This window comes from Podarcis tiliguerta (assembly GCF_965153285.1).
Source record: "Podarcis tiliguerta genome assembly, chromosome: 3".
Classification (NCBI taxonomy): domain Eukaryota; kingdom Metazoa; phylum Chordata; class Lepidosauria; order Squamata; family Lacertidae; genus Podarcis; species Podarcis tiliguerta.
In genome coordinates this window covers 64,390,381-64,405,666 of record NC_139536.1, presented here as the reverse complement: position 1 = coordinate 64,405,666, position 15,286 = coordinate 64,390,381, and the positions used below count along the sequence as shown (strand labels likewise).

The following is a 15,286-nucleotide window of genomic DNA, read 5'->3' as shown; positions in this document are numbered from 1 at the left end:
CCCTCAAGCCCTTGCCCTGCTGCAAGAAGCCCGTCTGCGAGGAGTGCCTCAAGTTCTATCTCAGCTCGCAAGTAAGCATGGCGCGCTCCCACCTCGCCCGCTTTCTGCCCTGGCTCTGCCTTTCCCCCCTCAGCTCCTTTCGCCTGCAGGCCTGCGGTCTTCCCTCCTTGCTCCAAGGATACTAGGTCAACGCCACTGTTCTCCTGCCGTTGCAACTTCCAAGGTTATGCCCTAGTCTGGCCTCTCCCCACCTCAGATCAGAAGCAAGTGAGCTCAGCTCTAGAACAGCTGTTAGGGCTCTGAACATGTGCAGAGTGCCTTTCCTGCTTGCCATTCCCCACACTGGTCTGGGGTGGGGGGTGGGGGTACAAGGCCGCCAAGAAGCAAGTTGCCACTTCCAGGATTGTGTGAATGGCTTTTCCCATGGAGGCTGCAATGCTTAACCCCACACTCGCCCAGGAACCCAGCCCATTGAGTAGGTCTCATGAGTAGACATGGCTAAGATGGTGCTGTAAATCACTATTGTGATTTGTTGTTGGGGGTGGGGGGCAAATCTTCTGCTCCTTTCCCATATGTCAGTGTTTGGCCTGTTCAGTTGTGAGGACAAACCCATTTCCATTTCCCTGTAAGGAGGAAAAAGCCATCCACTGTGTAGGTTTGTTCCCTTCACCCACCCCAGGAGATACAAACACAATAGCCTGGCCTCAGATCCTAATGTCTCCTTTGTGGGGGAGTGTGTTGATTTAATATCAGCTGATTCCTTATCGCTGCGGAAGGTCATATGGGCCATTGAAGGCAGTACAAAGACTAGATAATGCATCTGTTATTCAGGAGGTTAACTGCCTTCTGTCTATTGCGACTTTACTCACTGCTATAGGAAATCTTAGCTGGCGTTTGTGTTTTTGTACATGTACACAAGCTCTGTACATATTTCCATGCCAGAGCTGCTGCTTGCATTTCTGTTTCTGCAAAAAACCAATACAAGAAGACATGGATTACCATACTGATCATTAAGGGGGAGGGGGAAGGATTAAAAATCACAGACCTTACTAAGATCAACTGCAATTCCATAAAGTAATGAGATGTATTTCAAAAAGAACAGCTGTTTCCAATATGCTGTTGATCATTTTTATGTTAGTCATACAGAATGTTTAATGAATGGAGTGAATTTGGAGTCTTCATCTTGTCTATACTGATAAACCACCAATGTGGTGTGGTGTGTGTGGTTAGAGTGTTTTCGTAATTTTCAGTGGGTCTTCTCTGACTAGAATAGAATTAGTTGAGCAGCATCCTTAGGAAATTCCCATGCTCAGTTCTGGGGCTAAATTATTTCTGTTTGAACCCCACCCCTTTGAGCTTGATCTTGTGATTTTTCAGCTTCATAACAAATTCAGGTCTTTCAAGACTGTCGGAATGTGGACTTGCTGATAGTGTTTACTGATATGTGCACTTCCTCGTTGTGTTGTATAAAATTTCCCAGTCCTTTCCCTTTCTAAGTGTCACAGAGGCAAAGGTAAAACTTAGAGAGGCCTGTACAGCTTTGAGAGACTTGTGTCACTTTTCCAAGTATTTAATCAGAAGGAAGGAGTACTTTTATCTAGAGTTTTTTTTTTTAATCCAACTCTGCATCTGTCTTCCTGTTTAAAATGACAGGTTCTCAACAGATTTGTTAAATGTGTTGCTGCAACTTCTTAGTGGTATTTCTGACTGATGACAGCAAAACAAAAGGAGCAGCAAGTGATCACATACCTATATAAGCAAGCTGGTTATTTAATTGTAAGGTACTGGTATTTAATTTGTTCAAGTTGTATGTCATAAGCAATAATAGTGCCGAGTATGTTGCAATTTCAGAAGTATTTCATATTTGATCTCTCAATAATCCCGGCCTGCAATGATGATGTGTTAGATCAGTGTTGCACTGCACACCACTTGCAACTTTGAGTGTTCCATGCTTGATTTGTCCAAGAGAGGGCACAGTATAAATAGTCTGTTCTCTGGGTATTTGTGGCAATTTTTAGAGGAAGCATCAAGGTGAGGGAGGAAGAGTCTGCATACATGGCTAGGAAGCTGATTCTGTCTTTCAAAGCCCATCTTCAAGAAACCATCGAATGAAAGAAAGAGTAGGAAGTGCTCTCCCAGGCTCTCTGGAGCATCACTTTTCTTGTTCCCACAGCCCTCCATGTGTTGGGAGCTGAACCTCTGAAGTGGGGAGCCTTTTCTACACCTGAAGAGGGTTTAAGCAACTTGTCCAAAGGAACTTATTTGAAGGGGAAAGTAGTGTTGTTGTTTTTTAAAAAAACACACCCCACAAACCTGTTTTTTTCTTCCACAAAGTTTCACATCTGTACATGGTGCCAGGGAGGATAGGCAGTGATGTTTTAGTTAAATTTAAATTTAGCAGTATAGACCCAGGGCCCAGCAAAACTCTTTCTGCTGTTAGAAGACTTTTCCAGGATTGAAAGTTCTGAATCTTCAACTTTATGCCTCTGTCTAAAATGGGTGTAATTATTTTTTTTACCTGATCCACAGTTCATTTCTTCCAAATAACCAAAATGGAAAACCAAAATACCTCTTTGTTTCTATTCCTTGTTTAATTGTGGACAGGTCGTTTCCCCTTCCCACCTTTACTGAGGAAGGAGGAACTTAACTGAACAGAATGGGAACTTGTCCTTGATTTCTGTTTTTCACTGCTTTAGAAACATTTTCTTTTCAGAGGGTCTGGTAGAAGTCAGCATCAGTGTGTGTGCATGAAACAAAATGCTGATTAGAACCAAACATCTTTTTCCCAGTGTAAGGCTCAAAGTGAGTAAGGAATCCTTTATAGCCCAAGGACCACATACTCTAATGGGAAACCTTCCATGGACCACATACCAGTGACAGGTGGGGTCAGAGGCAAAGGTGGGCATAGATTTGATGATTTCCTTTGTACCGGAGGCCACATTTCAGCCATGCAAAAGATGAGAGTCTCTGCATGCACACACACATCTCCATCCAGACAAGCTAGAGGTCACAGTTCATGGACATGTGTCAGGCAGGCAGAAGCTCTTGAGACACAGAGCAGTCCTGGTAAAGAAGTGTGGCCTGGAAATAGATGTGGTCTAGTGAGAATCCCAAGAGCCAGATAGAAAGGCCTGACAGACCACATTTGGTCCCTCATCCCAAGGTTCTTCACCTCTGCTCTAATGAATCAGTTTGCATCTCATTCCCCAGATGCATGGAAATGAACTGAATGGTATTTCAGATGTTTGACCTGCTGGAGAACTTATGTACTCTGTGGACTGGTGCTGGCAAGCAGGACTGATGTATGGAGGTCAAAGTGACCCACATCAGCACAGAATCTTTTGCACAGCTAAGTCCATAGGTCCAAGTCTTGCAAAGACTTGAGCAAATATTTAGCTGAGAATATGCTGTGCATCTAAATGAAGGCAGGGGCGGGGGTAGTTGGTTGGAAAGGTGAGTATTTGTTAAGAGCACCTGCTTCACTTTTCATAAACCCTATTTCGGTTAGTGTTATTCCATAGAATATGGCATGTGCTTTGTGTGGCTGGTGAAAGACAGGAGTAATATCACTTTACGAAATGAGATGAGCTTGCAGGAATGAAACAACTGGGTGCTCTTTCGATTCATACCAAAAGCACAGAATTGTGGCAGCTTCACTACACAACCATGTGCTCACTAAGCAGAATCGCTTGGTGAGGAAGCAGGGAAAATATTCTGCATGATATCATTCTATAAGTGTCATACTTGAAAACATGTGTTGGTCGTGTGCTGGCTTGAAGCAGGTGGTAGGGAAAGACTGGTTGTTCAGGCCAGGAATGGCAAAGGGATTGTTTTTACAGTGCTAGTAAAGGACTAGTACATTCTGGGGCCTTGAAAATTAGAAACTGTTCATTTGTTTACTGTAGAGCTTGGCACATCATCACCAAGATATAAAGTTTGAATAAGGATAAATGCCTGGTATTCCTCATGGAAGGAGCATACTTGGATTCACTCTAGCCCTTTTTGGATGTTCTGTAGCTTCATTTAGTAAACACACAAGGGGGAAGTGAGATAAGCATGCTAGCTCCACCTATTTGTTCTTGTCACCTTCCAACTCCCTGAGGCTGTCTGAAGTTGGGAGCCTTATGTACTCGGGCAGGCTCTCTGTATATTTTAGAACCTTAGAAATTCAGGACTCTGAGTACAGGAGGCTCCCAGCTTCAGACTGTCACCATTAAATGCATAGAATCAGGGCCAGCTCTACCATGAGTCAGAGTGAGGCAACCACCTCGGGTGGCAAATGCAGAAGAGCAAGGAGTGGACAGAGATGGGTGTGCCATATGATCTGCTCTGCACCCCACAATTGCAGCCTTTGAGTGTAGTGGAGGTCTCACTGCCAGTGTCAAAGTAAGATTTGCCAACCAATCCGGTCAGCTTTCATTTGCAAAATAGGGGAGTACAGTATTGTCCTTCCCCTGAGGCAGCAAAATGTATTTGGTGGGCCCTGCATGAGGGCCCATGAAATGTTGATGAGGTAGATGGAGCTAGCGTGCTCATCCCCACTGCCTGCCATTGTGTGGTCACCACACACAGTTACAGCATGCCTCAGAGAGGGGGCTTGTGTGCCAGCCCCTTCCTTTACATTCTGCCTCTCAGGCCTAAATAGCTTGCATAAAGCTAACACATGAGTTCAAGATCCAAATCAGGAGTGACATTTACAGCAATTTGAAATGGCAAGGTAATGTTTAAGGGACAGGGAGAGAGCGGTTGCACAATAAAAAGTGGATCCGAGTACTATGATAAATTGTTTCAAACCAAATTTTAATTGACTGTTAAGGTCATTTAAAAGTTGCTTTTAAAATTCCTTTTTAGGGATTTTTTTTAATGTTTGATGTTTTATTGTGTTTTCAATATTCTGCTGGGAGTTGCCCAGAGTGGGTGGGGTATAAATAAATAAATAAATATTATTATAAGTTAAATGTCTTTTAATTTCGTGTTGAGATTTAAAAACAACCAGCCACATAGGTATTTGTGCCTAATGCTTTATTTTATATAAATGGTGTTATTTATACCAAGGTTATTCTTTAGTATGGACTACTGAGATAGAATAGGTGTATTTTTAGTCACTTATAAGGCTTCACAGTTGCTTGAAAAACAGTCATGTTTGTGCCACTCAAGTTCAGCACTGGAAGAAAGAAGGAAAGCTTCTGGCAGGACTGAAAAACGTAGTTGTAAGCTTATTGAATCAAGATCACGAATGCAGTTATTAAGACTAGAAACTTCATGGATATATGTATAGAATGAATTGATGGGCAAACAAACAGGATTTCTGTGTTCTCTTTAGTTTCATATCCCAGAATGTACAACTCTCTTAAATTTATACCCTTGCTCTCTGTAATTTGAACACAAGCAGGAATTTGTGAGTTGGTCCTTGGGCCATCAGAATACTACCTAACCCAGGGGTAGGCAACCTAAGGCCCGGGGGCCGGATGCGGCCCAATCGCCTTCTCAATCTGGCCCGTGGACAGTCCGGGAATCAGTGTGTTTTTACATGAGTAGAATGTGTCCTTTTATTTAAAATGCATCTCTAGGTTATTTGTGGCACATAGGAATTCGTTCACCCCCCCCCCCCAATATATATATATATACACACACACACACACACACACACACACTCCGGCCCACCACATGGTCTGAGAGATGGTGGACCGGCCCACGGCTGAAAAAGGTTGCTGACCCCTGGGCCTAATCAGTGCATGGTTAGTAGCTTCCTTCAGATGGATGCTGATCACACAGTGACTGGGGAGTGTAGCTGGTGCAGGCAGCAGCAATGCGGGAGTGGGACTTGCCTATGTATTACTGATTGCCCCTTTCCACATTCAGACTGAATGCCTGAGGGAAGCTGCTTTCGCTCTAAAATAGACACAATTTATTCTGACGATGCATATTCTTCAGTATCCTTTATCATGATGTTCTGCAGTGCTAGCACAAGTGTAAATATTTACACTGCAAAACTTTATATTCCACAGCGCTGCACATTATTTTTATTATTATTTATATAATGCCATCAATATGCAGCACAAAGCTTTGCAGACTAAGAGACGGATCCCTTCTTGAGGAGCTTACAATCCAAAATAGATACAAAGATTATCAAGATATTGTTTTAGAGGTCTTTTTGTTTGAGTAAGTGGTATATAAATGTTGTGAAATGAATAAAAATAAAGACCCAGTCTTTAATGCAAGTTCATTCGTGCATTAACATAACCTGAAATTGTTTTAGGTCCCTGGTTGATAAATATATGATACATTGTTTTTTCATAGAATAGAATAATAGAATTGTAAAGTTGGAAGCAACCCTGAGGATTATCTAGTCCAACCTCCTGCCATGCAGGAATTTCAACCAAATCATACATGACAGGTGGCCATCCAACCTTTGCTTAAAAACAGCCAAGGAAGGACAGTTCACCACTTCTCAAGGGACTCTGTTCCATTGTCAAAGTTCTTACTGATGCTTAGTTGGAATCTGCCTTCTTGTAACTTGAAGCCATTGGTTCAGGTTCTAGCCTCCGGAGTAGGAGAAAACAGGTTTGCTCCACCTTTCATGTGACAGCCCTTTGAAGATGGTTATCATTTTTCCTCTCAGTCTCCGCTGTACCAGACGAAACATACCCAACTCCTTCAACTGTTCCTCATAAGACTTGGTTTCCAGATCCTTTATAATCTTGGTCACCCTGCTCTGAATGCATTCCAGTTTGTTAATATCCTAATACAGTGGTACCTCGGGTTACATACGCTTCAGGTTACATACAGTTCATGTTACAGACTCCACTAACCCAGAAATAGTGCTTCAGGATAAGAACAGAAATCGTGCTCTGGCGGCGCGGCAGCAGCAGGAGGCCCCATTAGCTAAAGTGGTGCTTCAGGTTAAGAACAATTTCAGGTTAAGAACGGACCTCTGGAATGAATTAAGTACTTAACCTGAGGTACCACTGTATCTTAAATTGTGGTGCCCAGAACTGGACATGGTACTGCAGGTGTGGTCTGACCAATGCAGAATAGAGTGGTACTTTTACTTCCCTTGATTGGGACACTATACTTTTGTTGCTGAAACATAGAATAGCATTAGTTTTTTCTGCTGCTACATCACAGTGTGGACTCAGGTTAAGCTTGTGTTCCTTTACCACATTGTTTCCTATCTTGGGCTGTACTTTCCTCCTTGCATCATTTATTCTGTTACCAGCCGGTTGGGCACTGCTTTCCTTTTGGGTGAAAACACAGGCAAAGTAGGTGTTGAACAGTTCTGCCTTCTCTCTGTCCTCAATAACATTTCTCCATGCAAGGGACCCACTACTTGCTGCTTCTTCCTCTTGCTCCGAACATAGCCAAAGAACCCTTTTCCATTGTTTATAACCTCTCTTGGAAGCCTGAGTTCATTCTGAGCTTTGGCTCACCTGACCTTCTCTCTGCAACTGTTGGCTATTCATGTATACTTTTTCTTCATGATTTCTCCTGCCTTCCATTTCATAACGGAAAGTAAGCTCCCTAGTTTTCTTTAGATGCCTCCCACTTTTCTTTTTCTCCCCCCTCCCATATCTGTCCAAAGATATACAAAAAGCTCTTACCCAATACAAAATACCTTTTTATAATACACCAGAAACACCCTGCTCCCCGCAAAATATCTATTTTTATTGATATGTGTGCATGGCTCTTGGGCTGTAGACTTTGCTCCCGGTGGTGGCATATAGTGTTGGCAGAGGCTAGGGCTTCATGTTTGGGCGCCTCTTTCGGGCCGCCTTTTCCCAGTGCCAAGTTGCTCCTCTACTTCCTCCATGCATCTCTCTTCCTCAAGAGAGCTGAGTTGGCTGTGCTGGATGGAATTTTGTTGGATTGGATTGTTTTTATAGCATATAGGATAGTTTTTGAATTCCTGTTTTATATTGACAGTATCCTCTGCCTTGCTCTGATTTTAATGAGAGGCAGTAGATCAACATTTGAAATAAATAGTCTGCAGGGAGGAATTCAGTGTAGTGCTAAGCAGATTGTTCCATCAGTGCAAGCATTTCAGCTTGCCAGACATTCAGTCTCCCCTCTCCGCACCCCCTGCCACATGAGCTGTTCTGGGGTTCCCCCAACACACATACATGGGGGTGTTGGGGTTCCCCCAACACACACATTCTGGGGACTCCCAGAAGGAAAGGAGGGGGTGAAAAAAAAACTGTTGTATTAGGGGGAAGCCTTGCATTGTCTTCCACTATTGCGACTTGCTAGTTGAATCTGGCCATATTTGTTGACATACTAAAATGCTACTCGGCGATACTTGATTCATGGTGCAGAGAGAGACAGGCAGCATCATAGAGAAAATTCATAGGAAAAACAGACATGGGCTGGGGATAGAGGCTCATGTCTTCATCAAGTACAGCTGGGCATGATTCTGAGCACTGAGCAAATAACAAGCTGAGTCACTGCTTCAGCAGAGCCTCTTTAGCCAGACCTGTTTTCCCACCCGCATGCACATTGGGCTCAGTAGGTGGGAGAGAACATGCCCAGCAGCTAATTAGTGGAAGGCTTTTGCCGTTTTCATCTGCAGATAAGAAGCTTTGCTACTGTGCCATCTTGCTGCTTTTAGCTTCCTGTCCTCTATCAAAACTAGAACCCCATAGGTAACATGACTGAATTGACTCTGGTTTGACCACCTTGTGTGTTTCATTGATGTAATGCTGCTCCGTGACATAGCATGGTATTTTACTATTATCTCCAATTGCTTCCGTATTGAAACTTGTGCCACCCCAAGGCTAGACAAAGGACATGTTAGAGTTTATTACACTAGGGCTGTCTAATAATTGACACAGTTATTACCCCACACTTCTTTAAGGAGTTCATGGCTGAGTGAATTTGAACCTGGGCCTTCCCTGTGCACTCCGGCCACTACACTAAACCAGCTCTTATTAATTATACCATCTAGTTTATAATTGATAACATAAACATGCATAATGCAGGAGCAACAACATAAAGTGTTTTTAAAGGATCTTGTAGAACAGGAAAAGTTTCTCAGGGATCAGAATTCAAAAGTTCATGTGCAAATTAATTGAAACAAAGCATGTTTTCTATCTTACTCGTAATCCTGTACTCAAAACAAACACGAAAAGTCTGTTGATCATTATGGTGTCAGAAGCCTGCAGCCAATAGAAGGAATGATGCACTCGCCACAATATATTGAGGTTCTATGAAAGAGAGTTATTCCAGAGCTGGAAAAGAGGTATCCTGGCGGTACAGGGATATTGCAGCAGGACCTAGCCTCCTGTCACACATCGAAAGTGGTGAAGAAATTCATGACAGAGCAGCAAATAAAGGTACTTGATTGGCCAGGGAATTCCCTGGACATAAATTCCATTGAGAATTTGTGAGCTGTAGACTGTACAGCTATGGAGAAGCTCATTCAGGCACTGATTCAAGTGTGGTACAGGGATCCGAAAATCAACAGTGACTGTTCAAAACTAGTAGACGCCATGCCAAACTGTGTTCAAATACTGCTTAAAAATAGCGGAGGTCATATCTGTTACTAATGTACGTGTATGTGAGTTTTGTACATGTATATGTGAGCTTTGTACAATAAACTACATTGTTTGTTTCAATTAATTTGCACAAGGGGGGGGGGAGGAAAAAGCTCAAGTGTGCTGTTGCCTTCTGCTAAGAGTGGTTCTGACAGTGATATTTCCACTCAAAAACTGTCCAAAACCTTTTCCTTGCAGAAGCATCTGAACCTTTTCACTATTCATGTGTGCATTTTCCTGGGGGCCACTAGCACTGAGTATGAATGCTACACATTTGAGTGTGTGGAGACATGCAGTGGGCTGACTCTGTACTTGGCTATGCTTGGAGTAGATGCGCTGAAATCAGTGGAGCTTTAGTCAGTCAAGTCCCGTTGATTTTTGTGGGTCTGTTCTAAGAATAATTAAGGTCTTGATCCAACCCAGTAAGAAATATTTGGATTCTAAATATCTTTTTAATAGGTTTCCTGTTAAATAGGTTTCCTGTTAAATTGGTTGCCTGGTTTTCACATGATCCAGGTCTTGCTTTAATACCTTGAAATCTCAGTGCTAGTTTTCTAAGGAAAACTAAAACTTGGTAGCAGTATTACACTGACAGATTTTTCCTTTATAAAATTGCATGAATTGTTTTTGATTATTTTTTTTGAAGTTTGTGGCTGAGAAGATAATTGCTGTAATGTAAACTAATAACATCAGAGCTACCAGACTTTCTATAGACACCCAGACAGATGCAGTAATTGCAGGAGACAATTTAGATGCCATCCCCGAGAACTTCAGACATTGCTTCATTTTGACAGTGGATGTGTGGTGCAGATTGTGCAATTGCTGAGGTCTCGTGGGTCAGGAAATGAATGCATGTGGCATCCTGCTTGCCTCCAAAACCTCGTGTTCTCTATTCCTCACAATGGGAAGTCCGTCCCCCACCACTTTAATATAAGAAGAGAAAAACCCAAAACTCAAAACTAAACCTTCATGAAAGGCACAGTTTGATAGCAAGCCTCATGACACCATAGGAAAGTCTTCTTAAACTACATTTGTGTTCATGAAGATTATGCAAGTGAATTCCACGTCAGTTATACGTCATGTGAAGTACGGTAATTCCTACTCCCCATCTCATTCTCATTGTATGAGGAATGTGATGTAAGGTTTTTCTTACAGATTGACTGATGACCACAAGGAAGTTGTTAGTAAACTGAACCGATTGTGTTTTAGCTGTGGTTGAAAGTGGAGCTGGGAGATACTTTAGTACAGGGTTGGGGAACCTGTGGCCTTCCAGATTTTGCTGGTCTATAACTCATTGTCCCTGACCATTGGCCATGCTAGCTGAGTACCAGAAGTTGCCCACCCCTGATTTAATATCTGCCTATCCTCTGATGTGGGTGGCGCTGTGGGTTAAACCACAGAGCCTAGGACTTGCTGATTAGAAGGTTGGCGGTTCGAATCCCTGCGACGGGGTGAGGTCCCATTGCTCGGTCCCTGCTCCTGCCAACTTAGCAGTTCGAAAGCATGTCAAAGTGCAAGTAGATAAATAGGTACCGTTCCGGTGGGAAGGTAAACGGTGTTTCCGTGCGCTGCTCTGGTTCGCCAGAAGTGGCTTAGTCATGCTGGCCACATGACCCGGAAGCTGTACGCCGGCTCCCTCGGCTAATAAAGCGAGATGAGTGCCGCAACCCCCGACTGGACCTAATGGTCAGGGGTCCCCTTAACTTTATTATCCTCTGTGTACATTCACCCCTTCCAGCCGATATGGCTGGCCTGCTTCTCTTCCTCCGTGCCTTTGCAGGATGTGATATAGTATCTTTCATCTCAGGCAGGCGTTGGAAAGAAAAACTGTGTGGAGGACACAGATATTATTTTAAGACAACAGCTTTCCTTTCCTGGATGGTACAGCATTCCAACAATTCCATCAACAGAATGTTTTGTAATGTCCATATGTGTCATCCTTCTAGTGGCCTAGGAAATGTCAATGAACACAGACAAATCCTATTTACCAGAACACCCAAACCGCAGGAAACATTTCTCCAACATCAGATACATTGTTTTGGCGTTCAGAAAGAACTGTTTTCCAGTTGAACATCTGGAGGAATTGCTTGCTTGCCCAGGAATCTTCAGGTCTAGAATCCATGTGACTGGGGTTGGAAAACAAATAATCTTATCAGCCTCTCCAGACAAAACTTCTGTATGTCATCTCAACTTGTCAAGAATTATTTGCCTCTGTGTATACGAACAGATGCCTAAAATATCATTGTGTAAAGAGTGCACTTAGCAATATGGCTTTATGTGCCTATGGAGTACATTGTTTTTGCAATAGCAAAAAAAAATGAACATTGTATCTGGTCTGTATATTCTGTTTCCTCCCTGACACCTCTTATTTTTTACACGTTCTTGGGCAATTACTTAAACCAAATAAGGCATAAGTGCTGTTTTGGAAGTGTGTGAGGTTTTTTGTTTGTTTTTAATCCAGGCTCACAGCTTGGGACTTTACTGGATTCAGGATTGTTTTTCCAGAGCTCAGTCTAGTGCACTAAATTCACTTGTTCCTGTAGAGAGTAGATCTGGATACTATTTCATATGCTTTAGTCACATCCAGGTGGTATTTGCAATGTGTACTTTTCAAGGATTGCTATTAACAGAAATCTAACTTGCTGGGGTTTTCCTGCTACATGCACAACCAATTCTCAGAATATTTTAATGTGGAGTTTGATGACCGAAATAGCGCAAGGATGTATCCTGGAGTAGTATTGCATTATCTTGTCTGCAGCCCTGTTCATTTCAGAACTAGGAGCAAAGTTACCTTAGAAACTCTCCAGGAAGGAAGGTACTGTGTAGTGAGAAGGGATTTCGACAAGTATGAGGATTTAGGCATCATAGAATTGTAGATTTGGAAGGGACCCTGAGGGTCATCTCATCCAACTCCCAGCAATGCAGGAATCTCAACAGATGACCATGGATATGGGTTTCTTTCCCTTGGTGATGGTAATCCTACCCCACTAGAGAGAACTCCTTCCACAGAAAAAGGTGTCTGATTTCCCTATGAAAGTGGTTTGATGAAAGGAGTTCACACCCCCCCCTTTCCCTTTTGGGGAAGGGCAATAGCTCAGTGGTATAGCATCTGCTTTGCATTCAGCAGGTTCCAGGTTCAATCCCTGTCATCTCTGGGTAGGACTGGGAGACAACCCATCCCAAAATCCTGGTGAGCCACTACCAGTCTATGTTGGAAATACTGATCTAGATGGGCCAGTAGCATGACTCTGTAAAAGTTAGCATTCTGTGCTTCTATCTTTTCAATTTTTCCTGGTAGCAGTCTTCCACATACAGCTACACATTAAGGGTCTCTTTCTCTCTCTATATATATTCTATCTTCATATATATATATTCTTTCTTTTAAAAGAGTTCATTATGCTGACAAATCAAGAAAAGCTAAAGGCTATAATAAAAAACATCATATTAGCTTGTTGATGTTAACAGCAGTAGCAACTAGTGACAGCAATAACAAAAACCTCAAAAGCTTTCAGTCAAACAAAGTGCTCAGCCAGAGGCCTTCTTAACTAACCAAAGAAGTAGCCAACTCAATCACACTTAGAGTAGACCCACTGAAATTAATAGGGTGATGTTTTTACTGGTCTCCTGAAACAATACAGAGGGTCTAGTGAATATCAGCTGGTAGAACAATAGATAGGCACCACAACAGAAAAACTGGTAGAGCTCCTCTGACCACGAGGGTCAAGGTACTGTCGTTGCTTAATACTCACTTCACCTTCTACCATATGATTTCATTCTAGCTAGGGGAAAAACCTGCGGTGTAAATAGTATTTACACTTAATTTATGGTTGTGCCCATCTACTACACATTAATGTTAAATCATCCTAAGCTATTATGCTATTTTCCCGTGTTGCTCTCCCCCGCTGTCGTCTGCTTTCTTTCCTTAGCATGTTAGTCTTCCAACATCTCCATAAAGACTCCCCAGATATAACCAGAGTTCCATGTTACAGATGTTATTCTTTTGTGTTGGAATATTTTGGCTAAATCTTGTCAATTTATTAGCTAGACATCTGTTAATGTGCAATTGCAGTCTAGCTGAAAAAGGACCTACAGTGACTGTCTAATTCAAAGATAATGTCTGGTGTTATAATAGAAAATAAGCTGCTTTTAAATTTCATGAAGTTCTGAGACTATGACAGTTGTAGGTGCTAACAAAGTACCATGCAGTTTGGTGTATTGGTACACTGTTAAATTTAGAAACACTTCTGGGGCATTATGTGACTGCTGCCTTAAATAAGCTGTTTCGTGATTTTCATGTTGGTCTTGCTCTCCATGTTTGAGAGAGGTTGGGTGCTAGTTCCCACTGGCACTGAGTCCCATATTCAAGGATTCGTGTTCAAAATCACTGGCTTTGAGTATAAAAAAATAACAGGAGCAAACTATTTCAGGATTGAAGTTAGTCATTTATTTGGGCAGGATAGCAACTCCTAGGCAACTAGCTTACTAAGGCCAACACTCAAGGTGTACAGTGATACACAGTGTTTTGTGCATTAGTTATAGTTAGATATCTATATAGAGCTTGAAACTTGGGGGGGGGGTGGATCCTCATTTGCAGCAGTAGGGAACCTCTGGCCCACAGCCTGATTATGTTTACCTTTGTTCTGCTTGCTCATTTTACCCAACCCTGCTCACCTGTTCATCCATATGATGTCAGGCATGAGACAGGGAAAGCTTCAAATTGCACTGAATTCAAGCCATAGCTGCAAAGGAATGTTTGCAGCTTGAATTTGGCATGGTTTTGTATTTGGTTGTCTTATTGTGTCCCACTAGCTGTTGGCTCTTTTCCAAAGTTACTGACTGACTGTATAGTTGGATTATAGGTGGAAAGAACTTGGAAGTCCTGGGAAGCAAATGTTGTTGTGGAAATGTGTCATCAGAATGGAAAGACGACTGAAAGGGAAATTGCAGTCCTAGCAAGAGGGATTGTTACCTGTGTTAAGCATTGGCTGTAGAAGACAATTTCCCTTGGCATAAACATTTAGGATTTAAATATTGTGCTTGCCAAGCAGCCTGCAGTTGCTTAAAGTGGTTGGATGAATGCTTGCTTTTTGGGGAATTCCCAACCATACAGGTGCTAAAGCTGTAAGTGTTTAATTTTAGATACACATTTCAGAAATTAAATTCCTGTGCTTACACAACTTGTATATGAACAGCTTTTGCATAAGATGCTTGTACCTTCATGCACATTGTGCCTTCATTCTACTACAATTAGAGTAAAGGTTGTACAAAGGTTGGAAGATTAGCCTTATTTCACAAACTTTGAATTCCTGGATTTACTTTAGATTTGCAACTTCGTTCAGTGCAACTGCAGCATAACAAGCAGTATCAGGGGTGTATCTTTGATGTTCTGATGCAGTACAGAATCACAGATGCGCTACTAAGAGGCATTATAGACTATGGAAATTACTATTACTGATTGTGCCAAATGAGAAATGCTTAGCTGCTGATCCACCACACAGCACCAAAAAAAAGAAAATTGGATCAAACTCTAGATTTCATATACTTTGAAGCTGTGTATGATTAAGAATTAATTAATTTTTAGGGAGCTAAAAAGTTCATTCTGAGATCATTTAAGATAAAGCACTTGAACTACAGAGAGGCTTCCTTCTCTTGGATCTTAATCAGCTGATAACCTAAAAGGTGTTTCTGAAAATGTGCTGTTATAGGTTGAAAAGGCTGGTATGCATTGATGAGAGAACATTTGCTCTGAACCAGTA

At 42.2% G+C, this 15,286-nt stretch overlaps 1 protein-coding gene across 1 annotated transcript in view; it reads left to right on the top strand.

Moving 5' to 3' along the window:
- The first annotated feature begins 6 nt into the window (after positions 1–6).
- The window catches only part of RNF217 (ring finger protein 217), a 49,213-nt gene continuing 33,933 nt past the window's right edge, over positions 7–15,286 (top strand). Inside the window, exon 1 of the mRNA XM_083435165.1 lies at positions 7–71. The gene's annotated coding sequence lies outside the window, so the exon portion shown is untranslated. The remainder of the gene's footprint in view (positions 72–15,286) is intronic.